General features: G+C 37.2%; 1 long non-coding RNA gene across 1 annotated transcript; it reads left to right on the forward strand.

Moving 5' to 3' along the window:
* The first annotated feature begins 1749 nt into the window (after nt 1-1749).
* On the forward strand, nt 1750-8446 carry LOC138752323 (uncharacterized). Its single transcript, XR_011350520.1, has 3 exons — nt 1750-1833; nt 5284-5359; nt 7664-8446. It is a non-coding gene; the product is annotated as an uncharacterized lncRNA (long non-coding RNA).
* Nucleotides 8447-11468: the final 3022 nt, after the last annotated feature.

The following is an 11468-nucleotide window of genomic DNA, read 5'->3' on the forward strand; positions in this document are numbered from 1 at the left end:
GTTCATAACTTTAAAAATTATTTTAATATTTGTTCTGTAGAATAAAACTTTTGGTTAAACATGTCTCTAAAATTATCAATAACAAGCTGCATCTGCATACCCTATTCTTTACCTGATTGGGTTAATAGATTTTAAAGCTTGTACAACAAATGTTGCGAGAATGAAGCACGAAAGTCTGCAGGTGCTGTGATTATAGTAAAAACAAACCAAAATGCTGGAGGAACTTGGCCAATCTTGCAACATCCATAGGAGATAAAGATGCTGTATATTTTGGCGTATAAGATGACCTTCAGATAAGAAGAGTCCCAATTTCAGCCTGAATTTCATGGTTTTATTATATCGGGTGTGTAAGATGACCCCGCCCCCCAAAAAATGCATGTCTTAACCAAGTCGATGTCGCGTTGACTGAGCTCTTGAGCATGGCCGGAAGGTATTCTTTGCCCAATGAACTTTTGAGTGATCAGTTGATTCTTTTAATGTTTAATGTTGTTCCCTTGTTAAATTTCCATTCTATTCTGGTCACAAAACATGTTTGCTTTTCAATTGTGCTTACTTCAAGATAAGAGTCCATAGTATTAGAAAAGTATATTAGCTCAGATAGAAAAATTTTATGGGGTTCCAGTTGCTATTACAATAGAACAATTGTGACTATAAGAGGGTGAAGAAAAATTACAAGGATGTTACAGGGATTGGAGGGCTTGTTATCAGGAGAGACTGGATAGGCTAGGATTGTTTTCCTTAAAACTAAGGAGGCTAAAGGTATGTAAAATCAGCCAGCAGAAATGGTAGATATTTGGTACAATTGCAATATTTAAAAGAAGTTTGGACAGGTACGCAGATCAAGGTTTTGAGGGATATGGCCAAATACATGCAAATGAGACTAGCTCAGGAAGACACATTCGACAGTGTTTCCAAGATATCCAGTTTTATCTCTGATAGGAAAAGAAATATAATGTTTAAGTGATAATAGATTACAAGCTCTGCTGTATAAAAGGCCCCAGGTGACTTTATACTCAAAATGCAAAATTAGCATTCAGATCAAGCAAGTAATTCTAAAGGCAAATTAAATGTTAGTTTTTATTGTGATGAAGACTCTTACTACACTGTCCTGGGCTTTGGGATGCTGCATACAGTTTTTAAGGAAAGAAATGATTGTATTGGAAGCAATTCAGATAAAGTTTATTAGGTTTGTTTTAAAAGGATTTTCTTTTGAGGAGTAATTGAGTATGTGTGACCTATACTTGATGGAGTTAGAAGAGGTGATCTTATTGGAGCCTGCACCTATTTCTTATCTAAAATGATTTGCTCTCACAACTTTGATCCAGGTTTTGCTGTTCTAGTAAAAATGAAGCTATCAATGGCCCATATTATTACTACATATAACTTTAATATCCATTAACTTCCTATGGAGAGTTCAGCAATTCTTTAGAACCTCCTGTTAGAGAAGCTATTTTCCTCCACTATTATATGCTGTAAAAATTCCCTGCAATAATCTCTCCACTCGGTTGGTGATTTTGCATGAATGATGGCTGCATTTAAAACCTAAGTTTTCATGGCTTCTAGTAATTTCTCTGGCCTTACAATTTGTGTATAATCTCATGCTGTCAGAAGATTAATGTTGCAGATTTTTTTGTAGTTTCTGTCATTTATTTAAATGTAATTTGCTTTGGATTTTCTGATTTGGACTCTTGTGTAGCTTCTTCAATCTGATTGGTTGAAGAGCCTTGCTGCTGTTTCTTTCCTCCTGCAGAGGGCAACATGCTGAAAAGACATCAGGTTATAGAAATTTCTGCTGACAAATCCAGGAAAATGCGCTAGGCAACATTTAGCAAGGTGAGTTGCCAAAAAAACTCTCCCTTAGAAAATATAATCAGTTACGTGATTTAAAATTAGTAAAGAAAAATGTAAGAAATGTTCAAGCCACACAGCCTTATGTGGTGGGGAAAAAAAACTAAGTTTTAAGTTTATTTGTTATAAAATACTTGTTATATTTGTTATAAAATAGTGAGAAGGGTTCTTCACAAATATGAACCGATTATCTCTAACTTAGACACAGCCATGTGCAGAGGCTAATTACAATGAAAAGAACGACCAACTAGCATTGAGCAACAGCAACACAATAGGGCTGCTATGGGGTTTATTCAGGAGCCTGATGGCTGTAGGGAAGAAACTGTCTTTAAGCCTGTTAATGGGTGCTTTCATGCTCTTAAACCTCCACAATGGGAAGGAAGGAGTCTGGGGTGTACTAAGTCCTCAGTGTGTTGGATGTTTTTCTTAAGTTATGTGAGATGTAGATGGAGACCACGGGGGTAGGAAAGTTTGGATTACTGCTGAGTTACATTCTGTCGCTTCAAGAAAGTAAAAATAATAACCATTTTACCTCTAATGCTATCCGACCTGCTAAATACTTCCAGCATTTAAACTTTATTTACAGTTATATTTGCAATGTTTTGCATATCTGTTATATCCAATATTCCCTTCAAAAAAATGTTTGCAGCCAGCTGCAACGAGTAGATGAGAAGGCAGATGACATGTTGGCCTTTATTCTAAAAGTATTTGAGTTTAGGAATAGGGAGTTGGTGAAACCACTTCTGAATTACTACATACAGTTTTAGTCATCAGGAAGCAGTCAAAGACATTCACTTAGCTATTCAAGGGATGAGGACTGGACGACCAAGTGAGGCTTAACAAGTTTGTTAGAACGAGGATAACGTAACGAGCTGCAATGATCCACAAGCGCTCCGCGTTAGAGGTGCAGGCTCGCACTGGGTTGATATCACGATAGTCCAAATGGTCATGGAAGTGGTGCTGATAAGCTCACTCACAGCTTCTGTGTGGTTTTTTTTTCTTTTGTTCGCTGCACAACACACTGACCACAATAATATATGAGCTGCTAAGAGAGTATACAGGATAGGTGTTGCAATGTTTTCACTAGAGGGATAATTTCAAATGAAATGCAATATCAAGGTGTGGAGGTGGTCGTTTCACATCAAGGTATGTAAAAATTTACCATGCAGAGGGACTTAATCTCTGGAATTCTATGCCTTGGAATGTTGTAGAGGCTAGTTCATTGACAGTATTTAAGGTGGAGGTGTATAAACTTGGAATTGAGGGCTGTGAAGACTGGCACAGAGTCAACGAGGTCTGGGGTAGATCAGCCAGGAACATTTTAAAAGGTGGGTCAAGCTTCAAATGCCATGTAGCCTGCTCTTGCTCCTATTTTCTTGTATCCTGATTGTTCACTTTGTTTGCTCTTCTTATTTTCTGGAGCTCTTGATTTTTGTTATCTTGCTTTGAGTTTGGGTCCAAAGTAAATTGCCAAAGTAAATGGTTAATTATACTAAATCATTTGGAATAAAATATAATTATATTGGCAAGGGAAACTGAAAACACTATTAGTTCCATTTCCAAATATGCCTTGCGTCATTCAGATGCAGTAGTTTACAAGAGTTCATGGATGAAGACTACATTTGGAACAAATTAGGTAGAACAGAAGGTAAGAAAAAGTTATCAATTCAAAAGAAAAAAACCCAAGGAGTTTAGTGGGTTCAGTTACTCATGTTCTATTTAATGACAAGGGAGAGAAAGAAAGCAATCTAAGAAATGGTATTACACCTCAGGAGGCTATTTTGGTCAACTTATTTTGCACAATTCGGGGGAACACAACCCAATCTTCATTAAGGGCTTAGTAGTGGAGGGTCAAAAACTTCAAATTCCTCGGTGTTATCATCTCCAAGAATCTCCTGGATTCTCCATGTCAATACAATCATGAAGAAGGCTCATCGGCAGCTATACTTTGTGAGGTGTTTGACGGGATTCAGTATGTCACCGAAGATACAAAAAAACTTCTACAGGTGTACCATGGAGAGCATTCTGGCTGGTAGCACCTGGTATGGAGGTGCCAACTCTCAGGACAAGAATAAACTCCAGAGGATTATTAACTCAGCCCGCAACATTGCAGGCACCAGACTCCACTCCATCGAGGACATCTACATGAGGTGGTCTCTTAAAAAAGTAGCCTCTTTCCTTAAAGATCTCCATCGCCCAGGCCATGGCCTCTTCACTCTGCTACCATCAGGAAAAAGATACAGGAGACTAAAGACAAATACTCAGCGGCACAAGGACAGCTTCCCCGCTGCCATCAGATTCCTGAATAATCAATGAACCAAAGACCCTGCCTTTTTGTGCATTTTTTAAAATAATGTTGTAAATGTGGCTTATATGAATGTTTGCATTACGACGCTGCTGCAAAGCACCAAATTTCGTGACTTGTTCATCACAAATTCTGATTCTGATTATTCCCACGCACTCAAAATTTATTCATTTCTCCAATTAAATTAATATTGAATTAGTACCTCTTCTCTTTTAGGCAATGCATACTAAATCCTAGACCTTCATTGCATTAAATATCTTAATAATCTTGTGTTCTTTTACATGCTTGTTATTGAAACTTTTAGCCATTCGCAATCTAGTGTCCTAGGGATGAGGAATGTTCAGGTTTATTGCTTTTCTAAGGGTAACCTCCCCAGTCAGCTTCTGTTCCCATGATTTGAGGCCTCATGGAGCTGGAAGGAAAATAATTACCCTGCTATTCTCGTGAAGCTTTGAACTACTTTGACTCAAAGTTCCATGTGAATAAAATATGGGGCATATACCTCAGCTACTGTCTGTCTACCATGCCACAGAAATAAGTAAAACTGGGGTAGGTGAATTATAAAATTTTGGATAACGAATAACGGATGTATAATCTCTGCGTTACAACTACTATCTTGCTTAATTTTAAACTCCATAAATGTTCAAGTAAGCCTAAGGTTGAATTAAAATATAGGGCCTATTCATTTGTTTCCAACTATGACCATAAATTTAGGAAAGGCTCTCATACAACTAGTCAGAGACTAATGAGGCTTTTTGAAGAACTAGTAAAATATAATTTCCTACAAAATAGACTGTTGAGGCAAATGGTACAGATGGGGGGAGTTGCATTGGGTATGGGGGAGGAAAGTAAGTATGATTATAAGATTACTTGAAATAAGATGAGTAAGGGATTTATGAGAAGCCTGAAGATTTTCAGAGAGAGGTATTTGAATAGACTGGGTTTGAGATCGGAATTATTTTTACACTGTTCAAAGTCTGTCTCTGTCCAAGTCTTCAGTTGTTTAACTTGTAACTACTTTTAAATGAGTTGTCATTTTAAAAAAAAAATGTTTGACATTACTGTGCAGCGTCATGGAGCAATTTAATATCTTGAATGTGCTACATAAATTATTTTTGTTGTTATTGCAGTCTCGCTGTTAAAATGAAAAAAATCCAGCTAAAAGCAGTAACCTTGAACTATATTATTCTGAAAATCAATCTGCAGGTAAGAGAACTTTCTAATTAAATGAGATTATTGCATTAAAATATTAAGACAACTGCACCTAAAACATTTGTTTTAAAATTAAAAAGGCAAGATGTTTATTTAAAAAAGCACTAAACCCTTGTCTAATGGTTAATTAGCTTTTAATGATATCAAGACAGACTCCATAATGCAATGTGAATTATAGTTTCTTCTCCAAAAATAAGAATTCTGCTTTGCTGTCATTTTCCAAAACTCTCTGATTTGCCTTTGAATTAGAAAATTGTTGATACCATTATTCACTTGGAAAGAGTGATAATTAGGAAATCTAAATTGTGAAGAAATTATTCACCTTCAGGCCAATTATGAGTTTGTCAATAGAAAAACAATGTAAATTACACTGTATGCTGTGTGAATGGCATCACTGTTAAATGAAGAGGCAAAATGTGTACAGATTTTTTTTACAAGGATTTTGAGGTCAGATCAGAATGATTCTGAATGGCAGGTAACATGTTACATAGAACAGTACAGCAAACAATGTTCAAATCAAACTAAAATTTTGCTTGCATTCGATAGATGTCCCTCCAACTCCATCATACTTGTGTCAATCTAAAAGCCTCTTAAATGATGCTATTGCATCTGCTTCCACTACTATTAGCCACTATTCCAGGTACTCACCACTCTACAGTGCGTGTAAAATATTTGTTCTTCATATCTCCCTTAAACTTACTCCTCCTCACTTGTCCTCATGTGGGTGACACTTTTACCTTGGAGAAAAGACTTCGGCTGGGCTCTCTATCAATGTATCTTTTGATTTTATAACCTCTATCAGGCCTTCTCTCAGCCCTCTATTCTCTGAGATAACAACCCAGAGTTGTTCAATCTCTACCCATAACTTGTATCCTCTAAATAAGAGGGTATGATTTCCTTGCTTTTATACTCAATTCCTTGTTCAATGAAGCCAAGCACCCCATCTGTCTCTTTACCGCACCACCTACTTGTATGATCACGTTCCTAGACCACAAGATCACTCTGCACATCAATGGTTATAAGACCCCTGCCATGATCTGTACCTTTCCCTTTCACTTGCCCTCCAAAGGTGCAACACCTTATACCTGACTGAATTAAATTTCATATAACATTTCTTTGTCAATATTTGTAATTGATCTGTATCATTGTTGTATTCTTTGTTAACCTTCTGCACTGTCAAACGCCACCAATCTTAGTATCATCTGCAAACTTACTAACGCATCTACCCACATTTCCTTTCTTTGTTCAATCTCTTTATTGAGTTATAATGAACATGGATTCAAAAGGAGAATTGCATTACATGTATTTACAAGTGTGTAAGAAAACAAAACATAATAGTATTTAACAAATAGATATTAACCATAAATTTCTTCTCCTCTTGTAAAACCAAAAGAAAAAAAGAGAGAATTTTTTTTTTTAATTACAAGATCCCCAAAGAGGATCTGGGCAGTCCATTCTGAGAGAAAAGTTGGAAAACAAAGGGTTTTCTGGTTAAAACCAAATTTACCAGAAGGAACTAGGAAAGAATCCCGTATGATTATAATTCTTAAACAATATGGAAATATTGAATAAACAGTCACAAACTTCTTCAAATTTAAAAGATGTATCAAATGTCCAACTCCTAATTTTTTCAAAACTTAAACGTGGCATGACAGCAGAGAGCTATTGAAGTAAAGTAGGTGGGTTAGGATCCTTCCATTTAAGTAATATGACTTTTCTGGCCAATTATGTTGAAAGGCAATTATTCACTGTGCATAGGGACCTGTTTATTATATATACAAAATTACCTGGGATAAAAATGAAGGTGGAAAGAAAACCAAAGCAGAACTTGCATTGATAACAAACAGAATTAAAGGAATCAATAATGTTTATTCAGTGACTTCTAATGAGGATCTTTAGAAAGAAATGACAGAAGTCCAAATGCAACACGACTTGCTCTTGATCTACCCTATTGAGAGTCAACTTCTTAAATCTAAGCACCAGTTTTACATACGCAGAGATAAAATCAGGTAAATTGTTGGCTGGTCAACTAAAAGCAGATATGGCTAGAAGACCAATTTTGAAAATATGTAAAGTTAATGGAAACATAACTTTAGATGATCATGAAATTAATAAAAGGTCACTATCTGATAGTCTTACATAGAATAGACTGTGGGGATTTGAGAACCACATGAAAAAATGTTGAAGATATTAAAACAAAAGCAAATGATAAGGATACTCAGCAGCTAACTTGGTATCAAACCTTGAAGATTGTTGAGCTGAAATGTTAACTCTATTCCATTATTTCTCTCTCTACAGATACTGCAGTTCAATGATGTGGGGCAGCACGTAGAGCTGTTGCCCCACAATTCCAGCAATACATTTTCACTCCTGACCTACAGCATGTATTTTGCATATTCCATGGATTCCCAGATGTCCAATTTCCTACCACATCCCAAAGACTTTGGTAGGTTACCTAGAGTTCATGGGAATATAGGACAAATAAAATGAGATTGTGCAAATAGTTCAAGGTTGGCATGGAGTCTGTGACCCAAAGGATCTGTTTCATACTACATGACTTGATCATTATTGGCCTGCTGAGTTTCCTCAACATTTCCAATTATATTTGAAAATTAGGGATACTTTCATTCAACAAACAATTAATGAGCCATTTAAAATTATAAAGCAGTGAAACAGAGCACTTTGAAGGAGAATATGCACAGTGATTTGGGAATCTTGACTAAGGTAATACAGGTAAAAGATAAAATGAAATGTTAGGACAACGTGCATGAGAATTTATTTTTATGCAGAGAATAATGGGACTTTGTTATCAGAGTTGCAGGCTGAAATTAAGATGATGTCAACATTGAGACTAAACTAATTGGCTATTCAAGGAAAATGAATAAAACAAATCTGACAACTAGGCAAATATTATTGTTACTATGTTTATGTAGAGGATTAGCACCAATGCTGACTGGTCAAATGACCGTTTGTTTAATGATTATGAAACGGCAGAAGATTGCCACCTTCCGAGTGGAGGTTAAGGAAGAGCAAAGTTTGGCTTTGGCTTTCCAAGACTCATAGCTGCTCAGGACTTGCCAGAAAATATTGGGAACATCAGATGCAGTCTCTGAGGATTGCCTCTGAAGGTCTGTGACACCTGACAGGTGTGACTAAAAATCCACTGCATTCATCCGCAGCAACATGGAAGTGTGTCCTGTATCAGGCAGGCATTAATGAAACCCTTTTTGGAATCTGTGACAAACTCCCACCCACGTGCCTCCTGTTTCAGTAAAGAACAGGTGTGAGCCCTGTTGGCAAAAGGGGTTCGTTTAGGTAGTGCCTTTATAGTACCAAATTAGAATTATGAGTGCAGGCCGATTTCTCAGGGTTCGTGGGAACTTTTTAAAATTACAGCAAATGCCTCTAATGGCATCAAACAGTGACACAGCTAAAGAAGACAAAAGAAACTCCTCTACTTCAGTCTCAGTGTCTGCAGACTTTCGAGTTTAACACATTTCAACAAAGCCATCTGAATGTCACTCACGACTCTGATGCTTCTGGATCACAGCTGAGTGAAGCAGTAAAAAAAATGAGAAAGAAAATGTGTTCATCAACTTGTATTTATCATATTTAGCAAACAAATTTAGATCTCTGTTCCACTCATGTTTCAACCTTCCACTGTTTTTAGACAAACCTCCAAAAGGGGGTGCTGCAAACTACGCTGTGCCTGTTTAATGTTTTTTTTTATTCAAACTGAGTGTAATATTACTGCATTAAATATTTATGACATCTTTAACTCAACGTATCAGGTCTCTGCTGACCCTCCACTAGCATTAATCTATGTTTTGATCATCTCTCCCCACTTTCCATTTAATTCCTCTGGATTCCACCCTTTACTTGCACATTAGGGGAAATTTACAGTGGCTCATTAATCTAGCAACCTGACATCTGCAGGATGTGAGAGGAAATTGGTGCACCTGGAGGAAATGTCCAAGAACCACACAACACCCAAGGTCATAATTAACCCCTGGTCTCTGGTATGTGAAGCAGTGGGTCAGCTAGATGTTGCAAAACAATGAGTTGGGCTGGAAAAAAATAGCTTTTGAATCCTATTGGAATAGACCAAAAAAAAGCTGCTAATTTGTGATACAGTGAGTCATCTATCAGAAATATCTGGACCTGCCATTCTCAACCTTTTTTTGGCTATGGTTCCCTTAGGACTCTGCTCAGTTTATGAGCCCTCTTCCCTGTGAAGCAGTCAGGTTTTGGTTTCTTCCTTGCTTATCTCCTACCAACTACATTTTTTTAAAATTTGTTATATGAGGTGAGAAGAAAACAAGGATTTTACTTAGGGCCTATGTTGAGAATGCCTGTCCCTCATCGGACTTGTCAGCCACAAACGAGCCTGCAGCTGACGTGGACTTTTACCCCCTTCATAAATCTTCGTCCGCGAAGCCAAGCCAAAGAATGTTGAGAATGGATGCCCTGGACAATCAGCAGTGGGTTTGCTTTGTATACCAATATAATTTTTCCATATCTTTAAGAAAGCCTGCCCTGCTTCAATTATTTTCTTGCTCTGTTTACTTTATCCTATAAAAGGATTTAAACTCCACAGTCCACAAACTATGCTTTGTTTTTTTAACTTCAGAATTCTTAAGGGCATCATGGATTTGATTCACTAAATTCAAAATTTACCTCATACACCCAACTGGACCAATAATGTATCCTCTCCTTTCACGAGCTCTCTCCCAAAGCTTTGTTTTGTTAAAGTTGCCATCATTTTCAAATTCCTTCCTCAAACTTAACTCTTTTGCCATATTTTCAGCCAATCTGACCACCTCACACCACTGTACCCACTTAATATCCAACACTTCCCCATATGTACCTTGAGACTTTATATTCTGTAAAAGTTACTATGGGAGATTTGAACTCTTCAATTAGTTTTTATGAATCATATTTGGAACAAAATTAATGAGTACCTCACTAAATTTACAACTCGATTTTCTTAAGTTTGCATGTTTGAATTGTACAGATTTGTGGACTTCTCTAGATATTGCCTCTAATTCCAATAGGAAGATAATGTTGATCTTGTGATTAAAAAAATAAGCTGAGTGCACGTGAGGTATAGACCCCTCTCTGGTGCTGATCAATCAGTCTTCACGAGGCTTCGCTTTTGTACCCTTGCACCCACACCCTAATGATTTCCAGGCCCAACATGATGCCAAGCATTTCACTACCTTCACTTACATGCTCATTTCTTCAGCAAGAAATCCTCACCTTTGACTGATGAATATCTCCAACACCTCATTTCTACTTCTAGCTTCTTACCCTCTCTTGACTATGCAATCCAACACGACATGGACTGCCTCGATTTGTCCACACCCATTCCAATGTTCCTCCTCTGTATGAGCAGCACTCTGCTCACTAGGCACCAGCCCTAACCTTAGCAAATGCCTCATATTCCATTTAGGTAGCCTGCAGCCCAATGGTATGAACATGTTTTTAAAATTTCTGGTAACTCACTCCCTGTGTTCATTTCCCATTCTCATCAACCCACTCAGAGTCTCTCCCCTTTGTTCACCTTGTCTGCAATTCCCCCTCCTTCATTCCCCAGATTTCTCACTTCCCCTCCTGGTTCAATCTCTCTCCTTATTTGATCTACCTTTCACCTGCATACCTCTGTCCTTCTACCCTTCTCCCTCTTCACCTCCATCTTGCTCTATCTGCCTAGTTTTCTTTTCTCATGAATGTACCCTTCTATATACTGGCTATCTTCCCTCCACAGGTTCAATCTTGATGCAGAACCTTGACCCAAAATGTTGACCATCTTTTTGTTTCCATTGACTTTGCTCAACCGACTGATTTTTCCAACAGTTTATTTTTTGCTGGAATATCAAGACCATCTCTTGATTTCCTTCTCCTTTCAGACCTCTCAAATAGTTTGTTGCCTAATTCAACAAAACTAGAGAGAAGTGTAATGAATCTCTTTCCAGACAGAAAAAAAATTAAATGATGATTTTTTAAATTTCTTAATTTGGAACAGTATCTGGCATACTACAATGGTCTTAGTTTACATCTTTAATGTTGAAAACCGAGTTAGCTTTTGAAGCGAACCAATTCA

This window comes from Narcine bancroftii, chromosome 2 (assembly GCF_036971445.1).
Source record: "Narcine bancroftii isolate sNarBan1 chromosome 2, sNarBan1.hap1, whole genome shotgun sequence".
Classification (NCBI taxonomy): domain Eukaryota; kingdom Metazoa; phylum Chordata; class Chondrichthyes; order Torpediniformes; family Narcinidae; genus Narcine; species Narcine bancroftii.